This window comes from Brachionichthys hirsutus, chromosome 12 (genome assembly GCF_040956055.1).
Source record: "Brachionichthys hirsutus isolate HB-005 chromosome 12, CSIRO-AGI_Bhir_v1, whole genome shotgun sequence".
NCBI classification, from domain to species: Eukaryota; Metazoa; Chordata; class Actinopteri; order Lophiiformes; family Brachionichthyidae; genus Brachionichthys; species Brachionichthys hirsutus.
The window spans coordinates 6,791,372-6,804,139 of NC_090908.1; the positions used below are offsets into that span (position 1 = coordinate 6,791,372).

General features: G+C 39.9%; 1 protein-coding gene across 1 annotated transcript in view; it reads right to left on the reverse strand.

The window, feature by feature from the left end:
* Positions 1–12,768, reverse strand: part of LOC137902425 (ephrin type-A receptor 6-like) — a 123,438-nt gene that overhangs the window by 24,202 nt on the left and 86,468 nt on the right. The gene's annotated exons all lie outside the window — the stretch shown is intronic.

Sequence of the window (12,768 nt, forward strand, 5' to 3'; positions counted from 1 at the left end):
TGTGCACGACCACCTGGTTGAATTGACACACGGTTGAGGAAGCTACATCTTTTCCTGGACAGAGCTGCACTTAGAGATGCCCTCTGAATTTCTGCTGAGTAAATAATTTCACTGAGCTCCCAAGAGAGGTCAGCAGATGTAACTGCCCTGAGAGTCATTATTATGTATTATATCAGCCAATGTTTCAGCGCTGACTCATTATGCGGATATAAAGGGCGGGACTGCTTTTCTCACATGTATTCAAAGTGAAATGATGACGCTGACACTATGTTTTAAATTATTCAACAGCAGCGACCCCAGGGAAGAGGTTTTAGGTCGTCACATTGACGAAGGCTGGAGGGTCACTTCAGAATCTGATTCTAGATTTTGGGGGGTTTAGGATTTTAAGGCTGGATATGACGAGAGTTTGCGGTTGAAGGCATGTGAGCTCATTAGCAAGAGACCTGCTGCTATTCATCTGACAGGAGGAAGTACAAGTGAAGAGCACTCATCATTTCATTTCCCTCGTGTGTCTTTGTTTTACACTGCCTGCCCCTTTTTAAAGAATCCATTTACACCCCATTTGTTGCAGGTTTTATCGTTTCATGTAACGGTTTAAAACCCATGTCTCCAATTTCTCAAAATGGAGAAGAGCTCAAACTTGATTGGAAGACGTACAAGAGATATGGACATTTAAATATAAATTTAACATAGAATAGAAAAGGATACAAATCAGAAATCAGGAGGAGACAGCCGAGTATTCAAAACGCATGTATCCATTAAGACCGCTCTGATCCCACAGAAACACTTCAAGCTCATCTCATGATTAGAAATGAATAAAAACCAAGCAGAATACAAATCACATCAATAATTGTCATTGGATCAAATTTTTGCAAAAAGGTTTGGTGTAATGGACAGAATCTGGAACTTTAAATGCATTTGAATGCAACCTCAAACTTTGAGGCTGTTAAAGATTTAGAAGGCTGTCTAAAAATAGAACAACATAATATCATGCGTGAATGAAAATGGCTAATAATAATAGCAATAACCTTAATTACCAAATTCATGGGGCATGGTTTGTGTGTATGCATGCACATTGTTGGGTATGTAAGTGTATGTGAGCATGTTTTCAGTATAGAGAAGCTGGAGAAACTAACCTCTTCTTTTCAACAGCACAATAAGTCACAGTAATGACATCTTATTAGGCGTTATTATTACATATATCCTCTCATTCGAGTATTTTATCCAGACTGTGCTCATATCCTCTGCTCTGTTTGTCCTCAGAGGCTGAGAAAATTCATCTCATGGTTTTTTTTTATATGGTCTAACTCTGTCTAATGAACCACTCTGTTAAAGCTGCGACATTGCAGGAATTCCTGTGCTGCTTACGGCGGCTGGGGAGCGTCATGCCGGCGGCGCGGTGCAGTGTGCTGCTAGTCATGCAGTGGAGGCATCAAACTAAGACACAGCAAGATGGTCGGCATCTGCTGTTCACATACTGGTCACTGAGAGGGAACAACAGACACACCCTAAACCCAATATTCCTCTGATTCATGGATTCAAATCAGCTTCCCACTGCCAGGTACTACAAAAGGCAAACTCACATGACTTATGCAAATACAGAAAGAAATAGAGTTTGCAGGAAGTATGTGCACAAGACGTGCGTGCACACAAACAGCCAAGAGCTGACATATGTAAAGAAAAAAAAGTTTGTTGGAGAAGCACGACCACTGGCTGGCTGGCAGAAAATAACAGCCAGCAGAAATGTGGCAGCACTGTTTGAGCATCAAAGCAGAACTCACCCTGGCACAGCACTCATAACGTCCTTCCCACAGCAATCATACAAACGCCACAGCTGCTCTAATTGAGCCATCTTACACAGGCTCCACAAGTTATATATATATATATATATATTTTTTTTTAAAATAGACGCTGTGGTCTTAACTGAGAAATTTGGGAAAGAAAGATTTCCTTAAACACAAACCAGCCATTTGGTTTTGGCACCTAATTATGCTTTCAAGTTTAATAGCTTGTGATTTCACCTCTGTGGTTTTTGAAGTTAAGAAACTCATGTTGGCGATGCAATAGAATAGAATAGAAATACAATAGAAAGCCTTTATTGTCATTGCATAGTGGATATACAATGAGATTAGGATACATTGCTTATCAAATGTTGTTTATTAATTATTTAGTAACGTGTACTGTATATACATGTTCATAATCTGTTTAGTTTTTGTTAATTACAGTATTAGAAGTCTAATAGATTTGATATGTTATTTGTATAATGGGGGTGGGATTTAATAAGTTATCTTCTTCCCACTCCTTTTCGAGCTATATGTAATGAATTATTTGTTATTTCTTGTGTACATGGCATTTGGTGATTTGTTTTGGACATATTATTATTTTTTTTTGCCTAATTATGGCTTCTTGTACACATAAAGGTATTATTTATGTATAACATTTTATTCTTCTGCTCGAAACAAACAAACAAACAGTTTCAATTCTGACCACATTCGGTATGGTTTTGCACAACACATATAGTAGTACTGGTACTGTAAAGTATATAATGATATTTAAAATGAGGATTACATTGTGAAAGCAATATTAGCCTCTTGAGATGGAACGTGTCCAGATATAATATAGTAGACTTTTATACTTTGATAAGTTTGAGGATCAGAAGCTCTAAAACTAACTTTTTGGATGTCATGCTAAAGTGGTGACTCACATGAGTGGATCCTTAAAAAAAAGAAGACTTTTATGTCACAGCAGTTTGCACTTTGACAACATTTAAGTCAAGTTCACTTACCGGTAGCTACACATCTATGTTTTGAGTCTGCTACTGTGGGCAGAATGTGTGTACGTATATACTTTTTGCTTAAGGTGGGTGGCGTATCAAACGCATCACTGTCTCCAGGGCATTTGGAAAGACACTTTAAGGACACAGGATCCACAGCAGCATCTAATGATTCTGTATTTGGGTTGTTAGTCCTGCAGCATGAGGTCTTCCAGAGGAACGCACTCTCTTTCGCTGAGATGCAGCAGCATTTGGAAAGCCATTAAAAACACCAGTCAATTACGATGCCCAATGGATAGATTTCCCAGTCAAGCATGGTTAAGCTCAACATAAACTAATGGGGAGTCTATAAATGAGCTTGACCTGCATATGATTTGAATTAGCTTTCCTGCCCTAAAGGTTTCCATTAACTGTTTGAAAAAAAATCAATAGAGCCAGTATTGATGCTGTGCGAGACCTTAAACGATGTCCTCACACAAGTGATTCACTGCCGACAGGGCGACGGCACGTGAAGCAAACACACAATGCAGGTGCGCTTGTTTACAACTGTCACATCGATACTTCTGTTTTGTGTGTCTTGTTGAATTTATCTTGATGATCTTCAATCTTCAAGGGTGAATAAAACGAAAAGATTTATGAGAACAGACATGCACATTTGGACCCCATGCTGGAGGAATAGACATGCAGCATTTAATTCACCCGCATGTGATTTGATCATGTCAGTCCAATAATTTGATATCTTTCAGCCTTATATAGGAAGATTGGTGGACTTCATAGTGATGTCATAGTGTCTGAGAACTAACAGATGAGGTATTCTCCAAAGTTATTGCATGGATTACAGGTAATAATAATAATAATTATCTGGATTAAATTCACAATTATAGAGCCTGAAATGAGTTTGTGTGAAGCTCGCTGTGTGTGTGTGTGTGTGTAGCTTTAATTTTAAGAATGTCAAATTAAAAGCAACAGGACAAAGATAAGTGCAGACTGGGTACACTTTGGGACCACCATTATTCCCCTTCATTAATGTCTGGGTTCATTCCAATTGCATTGTGGTTTATTTGCTCTCTGCCATGATCTCCAAATGTAAATACACGGTTCAGGCCACATAGTCTCAAAGGTTGAATAAACAGCTAGGCCTGATTAAAGACACCTGAACTATCCAACGAAAATAAGTGACCAATCTGCTCGATTCAATCAAGGGCAGTATAAATGAAATGGTTTTCTCATTAGCACTAACCTCTGCGATACCCACCAGAGAATCCGAACTCCTTGAGACTCTCAGAACTCCTGCTGTTAGTCTGTCAATGTTGGAACTGTTGCTGAGAGTTAAACATCTATTTGTGCTCACATATGTCGCTATAAAGCAGGGGTACCCAACCGGGGATGGGTACTATTTAAGGGGTGCGAAACCCTGGAATTTAGCAAAAATTATAAATAAACAATAATGATTCAATTATTATTTTGTTAATACCTTTAACAATTAGTTTAAATAAATGTATTGCTCCAATTTAGTAGAAATTGCATTCTTCATCTAAAAGGTTGGGAACCCTTTCCACAGAGCGTAGGTGAAGGTTAGTATACTTTAAACTAGTAAACGTTATGCTATGTTATCCTGGTTACCGTATTTTCACGACCTTATGACGCACCTGCTGATTCGCCGCAGTCTCATTAACAGCTGATTTTTCAGTATTTCAAACATACAAAGGGCGCGCGGATCAAAAGGCGCCGGCATGATAGGTGCGCAAAATAAAGCAGGAGCAAAACTGAGCTTGGTACTCACATCTTTAATCGTTACCAATCAAACAAGCATACTAGTGCGCGTTTTAAAAAATAGAGCCGGAGCAAAACAGAGTCATTAATCAAACCCATCAGAGTCCTCATCCTCTGTTTCTGTAGGGAACAGCTGCGCTAGGTCTCGTCAAACATGCCGGCCTCTTTCTTCATTGCCAGTCACTTTCCGTGCGGCGGCGTCGGCGCCTCGGAAATGATGCGAACAACAATGCTAGCAGACAGTTAGCCGAAGCAGCTACAATCCAGTCAAACTGTGGCGCTGCGCTGCCTTCCACTCTGAGTGGAACTGTGTTCTCCTTCTGTCCCCAGCGCTCCCACGCAGCTCGCAGTTTAACGTTGCGCGGTTGGAGTTCTTTGGTTAATCCACCGGGGATGACGATGTTAAGCTAGCTTGCTAGTTAGCCCGTTAGCGCGTTAGCTAGCTTCACTCCGGTTTAGACCGTATCGGTGAGATCGGCCCGCACGGAGTCGCTGATCACAGGAACCGAGTTGCTGCAGGTCTTCTTCTTGCTTCCTCCGCTTCCTCCATGGATTCATTAATGCTGGATTCTCTCTCCGCTGCTCTATTCCCGTGTTCTGCTGCGGGACCGGCAGCCACTTCCGTCAACACGCCATAATAGTTTACTGTGGTGAAGCGCGTCGGAGCGTATCACTCCGCCAGGCGCCTGACTGAGTCCGCCTTACAACAACAAATAGGCCGCGCGGACCAATGGACGCGCTGCACATTTTGAAAAAAATCTAAGACTTTTAGGCGCGTCCTATGGGTGTGAAAATACGGTAATTTAATATTACTGTATTATCCCGGCTCTGACTGTCCGCATGTCGAAGTGTCCTTGGGCAAGACAGTGAACCTTAAATTGCCCCCAGTGTTCCTGGCAGAGCCTTGCATGGCAGCAGTCGCCCGCTGGTGTGTGTGTGTGTGTGTATATCGGTGAACGTGAGGCTTTGTAAAGCGCTTTGAGCACCACAAAGGTGTAAAAAGTGCAGTCCATTTACCATTTTACATTAAAACTGCATCTGTGCTGCATTATCACATTGCATTATAATGACTTTTAAAGCTTTTAAAGAATGCATTTCTGCATTTGTTGCTGAAACTATTGCCCACAAACAACTTCCTACAGGACTGGGATTAAAAAAGATCCAGGTCAGGGAAAGAAGTAGAACTAGTGTGCACTCAGCCTCTCCTTGACTTGATGGTCACTTTTCAAACCTCATCTAAAGTTTGCTGCAATGCCTCCATTTTTGTGACATGTTTGCATTGCGTTTTGTGAGATGCTGCATTGATCCTATATTCAAAGATGACATGTTACAATGGCACCTGTGCATGCGAACATAATTCCTGCTTCTGAATCCATTCCACTAGCGTCGCACTCCTTCCTTCATCTCCTTCACTACAATCTCCATATAAAGTGCTGCAATTTGAGGCAAATTGTCAACAGCAATCTTTGTCTCCCTGTGGTGCTTCTTTTTCTCCAAGCTTATCGCTGCTTGAACTCTTGGTAGTAAAAAAAAAAAAGAGCCCTGCGATACTAAATAGCTGTCAACTGGATCTAAACTGGGACAGTTTCTTGTTCTCCCTTGGTACAACTGCAACCTCTGCCTGCTGTGGTGGCTGTCTTTGGTATGACAGTAGAGAAAAGCTGCTTCGACTCCCTTTGCTCCATCCAGATGGTGGCTACAACAGTCACCAGTGCCATTTGTCATGTGTATCTGCTGAGCACAGGGAATTACCTGGTAATTAAAATCATCAGTCACGCAACAAAAGCAAGGATCGGAGGTGAAGAGTGGAAAACAACAAAAAAAAGGAAAGAGACCTTTCTGTGAATTTGAATTTGAGTGGAGACTGAAAGAACTCGAAAAAAATTAAATAAAACAAGAGAAGCAATTATGGAATCTAGTGAGACAAAATGCGCCTTTTAGTGAGAGATCCTGCAATGCATCCGAAAAGAAGACCCTTCGTTGCTTTTTTTTTTATACTCTAAGACTCTCACTTTGAAGTAGTTTCTTACATTTAAAACTTTGTCTTGTTCTAAACACAGACAGACAGATAGAAAGCAAAAAGAAGAGGTGTTGTCTTGTAGATGAGATGTGTGTGCCAGTTAGTCTGTCTGACACTCTTGAGGTCCGCCTTTAATAGCGTCCCAGCTTGCCACTGATCCCTCTTGTTCCCACTTAATGGGGATGTGGAGAAGCAATGACGTGTGGGAAAGGCCAGTGAAATCGGCCCAACACTGGTCCACCACAATCAATACTCATTTGGCCTCCACCTTTCTTTCGCCAAAAGTAATTAACGAGGAGAACGGAATTATCTGGCTGCTGACAGCTGATTTCCCTACCGGTCCCTGTCCTTAACACTCCACTTCTCGTGTTTCTGCTTAAAAGCTTCATTATGGTTGGAGAAAACAAGTATTCAGTATCAGAAGGTGACACTGATATGGGCAGACACAGATGTCGATGTGTATAATGTTAGGATAAAAACCTCGAGCCCTCGCCAGTTTAGAAAGGTTAGTGTCGTTCTATAACGTACATTTGCACTTTCTTTTCTGACAAGAATTCAATTATTGATCTAATATTTCAGCCAACTTGTGTTTTATATTGTTTAATGCAACCAAGCTTGTCTTCATCACTGCAATAAATGACGAGCGTCCTACCGTTACGTCACACCCCACCAGAGAAATAGTAATTGAATCATTTCATCCCGCATCTTATCCAGATCCCATATGAAACAGAAGAGGGATTAAAAGGTCAGAGGTTTGAAACAGCTGTTTAATTAGGTAATGAAGAAGAATCTTGTTTGTAACTTAAGCGTTGGCTCGAGCTGTCTTGTTCGGTTCAGTTTGATAAACATGGAGTTTTTGCTTCATTCAATCCTGTTTCTTCATGTCTCTTCTACTAACTATTTTATTAACACACATTAAGGTACGCATTACTGTTAGAAACAATGGAATTATCTTTAAAATCTGAAATGATCTGTTTTAAAAGCTCCAGTGAAACAGTAAGCCTTATATAATACTTATTTAATGTACTGGGAGTAGCAGAAGAGAGACTTTTCCTGAAATGCGCTGTCCAATTGAGCCAAATCAGTGATTCAGAATGAGTGGTTTTTGGATCCAAAACTCTCAAATGAAATATTTCATCTGACTCTTTGCTGACTTTATAAAATTACACTTCATTACAAGAGAAATGTGTTAGTTAGTTAGAATTCCGTTTTGATTTTCACATCCATAAATTAAAGCCCCTACTTTTGTTTTGCTTTACGAAAAAAACATTCAATTTGTCTTTAACAAGGATGGAGATGATTGTGTCATGTCAGTGATGGCCTGAGGGTGATCATGGTCTCCAGTGGACAGCTGCTCTTATATTATTTCAGTGGGTTAACCCTAACCCAGAGCTCAATGTGATGAAAAGGGAAAGAAAATACTTTTCTTAGATTTAATTTGACACAGCAATAATGCTGCATATAAAATTTGTGTGGCTCCTGTCATTGCCTGCCTTAACAGAATGCAGAGGGGGGGGGCTTACCACTGCAGTGGAGGTACAGTATAAATAGCAGTCAACCCTCCTATAGCACAGAGTTACTGCAGCAGAACTCACAGCAGGCAATATATACTGTAGAGTTCAATTCAGATCTATGGAATCAAAGGCAGCCTTTCAGAAGCACCACTGATGGGTAATGGTTTATAACTCAGTCATGAAGCTTTGCTGGGATAAAGAAGATAGCGTTGCACTTTAAAAGCAGGCACGAAGCACAAGGTGACAACAAATGTGTTTACCACTAATGCAGTCCCTGTTTTGGCTGATCGCACTCAACTTCAACAAAATGTGTAAAAGGTCACATTTTCATGGTTTCAATGGAACAAAGAAAATGACATTTAGAAGGATGTTTTCCCTTCTTGTTAATATTTTTGATTAACTACACAATCTTTTATACTGGGTGCCATTTCAAATGTAACAGCCTGAAAAAGACCGAAACTTAAAGATATGGATGACATCAACTCAACTATACTCAATAAGGAACCTTTTCAGTTTAATTAGTTTAGTTATTATATTAATATATTAGTATATCAGTTTAATTCACATTGTGGCGTACCTTTTTAATGACATGAAAGTAATGTAAGTGACATTTTTTAGAAATAAAATAAGCTGTGTAAAAGCCACAAGTCATTGTGTTTCTGACTATATTCAAATACTGTGGATCTGAGGTACATATACTCTGAGAGCATCAGCTGAATGTGTCTCCAATGGTTGTGTGAAAGGTATACAGGTCTGCAGAGATTTAAGGTAGAACTGCTGTCATTGTGAATTGTTTGATGGAGTGAGGCTAATGCAATTTCATTTAAATGAACTGAAGCCACAAAAGGCATTGGCAACTGATTTATCTAATGCTCAGTAGACAATGGGGCCCCATTCTTGGGAAGAAATTCAACCTGAAGATTGAGGAGTGGATTGAGGTTGGAGTTGAATGAGATAAAACTTCAGTGAACATCCATCAGGATTGCAGAACAATGAATCCAATCACTTTGTATTAATGAGCCAATGCTTAAAATAGTTCCTGTTGTGAGGTGAAGTCAGGGGAAATGATCTTTGCAGGGGGGTGGGGGGGTTTTCAGATACAAGTCTGGGCATAAATCATTTTGTGGAGTAGAAACAGCTAATCTCATCTCCGTCAAACCCTCCTCCTGCCTTGAACACTGCTGAATAGTGATGCTGGGGAATGGCTATTCCTAACACTGACTGGATAATAGGTGACGACTGTATTTATGGAAGAGAGAGGAGCTGGCTGAAGACACGGTATATATGACCACTCAGTGACAGCTGACCTTCAGAATTTTAATTTGTTTATTAGATTTTATTTTGCATTCACCGGTAATTTAAGTTTAAAATACAACACATCAGTTTATTAAAAAAACCTTTGGTGGCCCCCAAAAGTTTTTGTCAAACCATCCAGATTTTACTCAGATTTGTTTTTTTTAATTCCTGAAATATTTTGTTTGTACCAGCAAGATGATGAGATTTCCATCAACTGTCATCACTGTGAGCTCCTCGCCTGTTATACTAAGTGATTATGGTATTATATCATATTATCATTATCATTGTGAGCAGATTTATGTGTTTCTTGCAAAAAAAAACCCCTGCTTATTCAGGGAAATAAACAGATCAGTGTAGGTGGTTAATCCTAATATACTGCAATTATCTTGTGCTGCAAACTCTTTTATTAAATTCACGTCTGAATTGTTTGACAAAAGATACGTTTAGGGGCAAGAATTCACAAACCCTCAACCGATTCATACTAATATATTATGTGTGTGCCTAAAGTTTGTGTCTTCTGTATGACTTTGTCCCTTGTCCACCTCGATATTACCCACATGAGTATTTCTATGCTGTAATTTAATACAAATAAACAGAGGGCCAGTGCTGTTACAGATGTCCCTGGTGGGTTCAGCTGTGCTAATAGTCCCCCTTTCACCTCATTCTCACTTCTTCTAGGCCTTTTCACCTCTGTCTTTCTCATTACCCGCCACAAAACTATACCCAAGCCCAACTCTGTGCCATCTCTAACAGCCTTAATATTATGTTAACATCTCAGTGCACACTTTCCATCTAAATTCAAAATGTAAACATGGCAAAGTTCAGACATGAAGTATTTGAGCTCAACAACGACATGATAAATACCTTTTATTGCTTTTTCTTTTCTACACAAGTCCAAACTGATATAGGTTATGTAAGTGTGTGTGTGTGTGTGTGTGTGTGTGTGTGTGTGTGCGCGTGTGTGTGCGCTTCAGCATGTGGCATTGGAGCAGGTCATGGACACAGATAAAAGAGGGCAGTGAAGGGCAAAAAATGGGCAGGGGGCAACAGATGCCCCAGGTCATACTGAGCCCTGTGGGATGGCAGCTAAACAAAGCTGCCAACGGGTGAGCAGACACCTGCTAACGAAGTACTGCTAATACACACATCCATTACATTTACAATCACACACACTCATCCATTACTTACAGTGTAAATCACTAGAAAGTTGTAATATATACTGTTAATTGTCCATTAGATGAACCATTATGTTGAATTACACATTTTTAAATCTACAATTTACTAGTTAATAGAAACATTTGAAAACCATATGGCATTTGAAAGCATTGATGATTGGATATATCTGGAAAATTACTCCTTTTAGTGTAAAGTTAAGCTAATCAGTCAATAGCAAGCTTTTAAATATTTACTCAAACCATGCATAGAAACGATGAGTGAGTTTGAGTAAACTTAGAGTTCATATAAATGTTATTAAATATGTTGCAAGCAAAAATAATATAAATTTCACAACCCCATTGCGTTTTTGAGTTCTGGTTTGAAAGCCTTCTGGACTGTTGCTGAGGCTTCTATCAAATCAGGGGGGACTATTCACTGTTATTGAAGTTCGGCCACTTGGAGCTACATGTGTCATACTGAGCCAGAAATAATGTTGGACAAAGTTCTGTATGTGGGTTTGAGGTAAGTGCCTCTTCACATCAATGAACATGAATCTTGGTCAAGTATTGGACCCAGATGGATGTGGAGAGCCTGAAAACAAATATTACAGGGTTACGGGAAATCAACTCTTGCTGTTATTCTGCATTTTAATATATTAATAAAAAAGATAAATCAGTTCAGCTCAGTAAATTATTTCCTCTTTTCGTGTATCTTCTCCAGTTACCTGTGTTGCAGAGTGGAGCCAATTAATTTAACTTCCTAAATATTACTTATTCCTTCCTTCTTTAAAAGCACGACATCCAATATGGCTGAAATAGTGTATGGGCAGATGAAGATCTCCTCCAGTCGGTTAATTTATTAATCTTATCTTGTACTTTTCACAATAGCTTCCTACACTTTGAGGTCAGCGGGAGGTCCCGACTAATAACTTATTATTAAAGTCCTGGAGCAGATCCCAGCGTGCATTAGATGAAAAGCATTCGAATAGCCTGCACTGAAGCCTAAACAGACCAAAACATGCCCACATGGGAGGAACTGGCAACATTCAAGTGATCTACATTGTCTTTGAACTATGGCAAGCTGTGCACCCAAAGGAAGGACACGACACACACAGAGATTAGCATGCAGACGCCACTGAGCCAGGACTGAGGAGTACAACTGTGGAACTTGTTGTAGTTTACAGGAGCCCCAAACATCCCCGCATTGGGAAAAATACACAAGTGAAAAGACAATATTTTCACTTTACATGCCAGAACAACAAGCCCTGCACAAACAATGTTAGGTGCAGAACTGGGCCCTGTGCTATTTGGGTTTAATAGATAATTGCTGCTTGGAAGAGAGGAACAAATGCCCAAAAGGTATGTAACAAACACGGGCTACACATAAAATACATCTGTGTATCTTGGTGGAAGTGAGAGAAATATTATCTCGATCTTATGCTCTCTCTCTCTCTCTCTCTATCTCCCCCAGTCAGCAGTATGCTCCCTCTGATGACTCTTTTTATTTATCTCCTTTTTCATTTCTTTCCCAGCATCTCATTCTTCTCTTCTCTCATTTATTCTCTTTTCAGAGCTGATGGCGGCGGCTGGGCTGCGATCCAATCACAGACTAGCTGCCGCAATCACCGTCTGCTGATTGGTTTTATAATCCTCACTCAAGATCTCAGATGGGAAAGAATCAGCCGGCCAAGAAGTACCGTCATACTGATGCACGGCCACTCACACACACACTGAATCTATATCACACTTCTTCACTCGACATCATTGGCTTCATACTCTGTACAAAAATTCTCACAGAATGTGTGTGTATATACGTGTGTGTGTGTGTGGTAAGATTGTAATGATTGAACAACCAAAAAGAAAGAAGAACATTCACTCAGCTCAAGTTTGGTATCTAAAGAAACAAACCCTCATCGTGTGTGTGTGCGTTCAGCCCATGGCCGGTCGTACATGTGTGATACAAAGTTGAGCCAAATATCTTATAATAAGGTGTGAGACTGAATCGTAGCCCTTTAAACAGCTGAGTAGGGCACAAAAGGACAGCGTGAAGTGCAACATGAAGCTTCACTCACTCTAGATCAAACTCCCTGATCAATATGTGGTGCTTTAACTCACATACATCTAGAAATGAAAAAACTAAACTTTAAGTCACAATATTGCAGCTAAATCCCCAAGTTGAGTCATAATTATGATTTTCCTTCTAGAGTAGATGAACCTATACAGAGTAGAAATGTAATT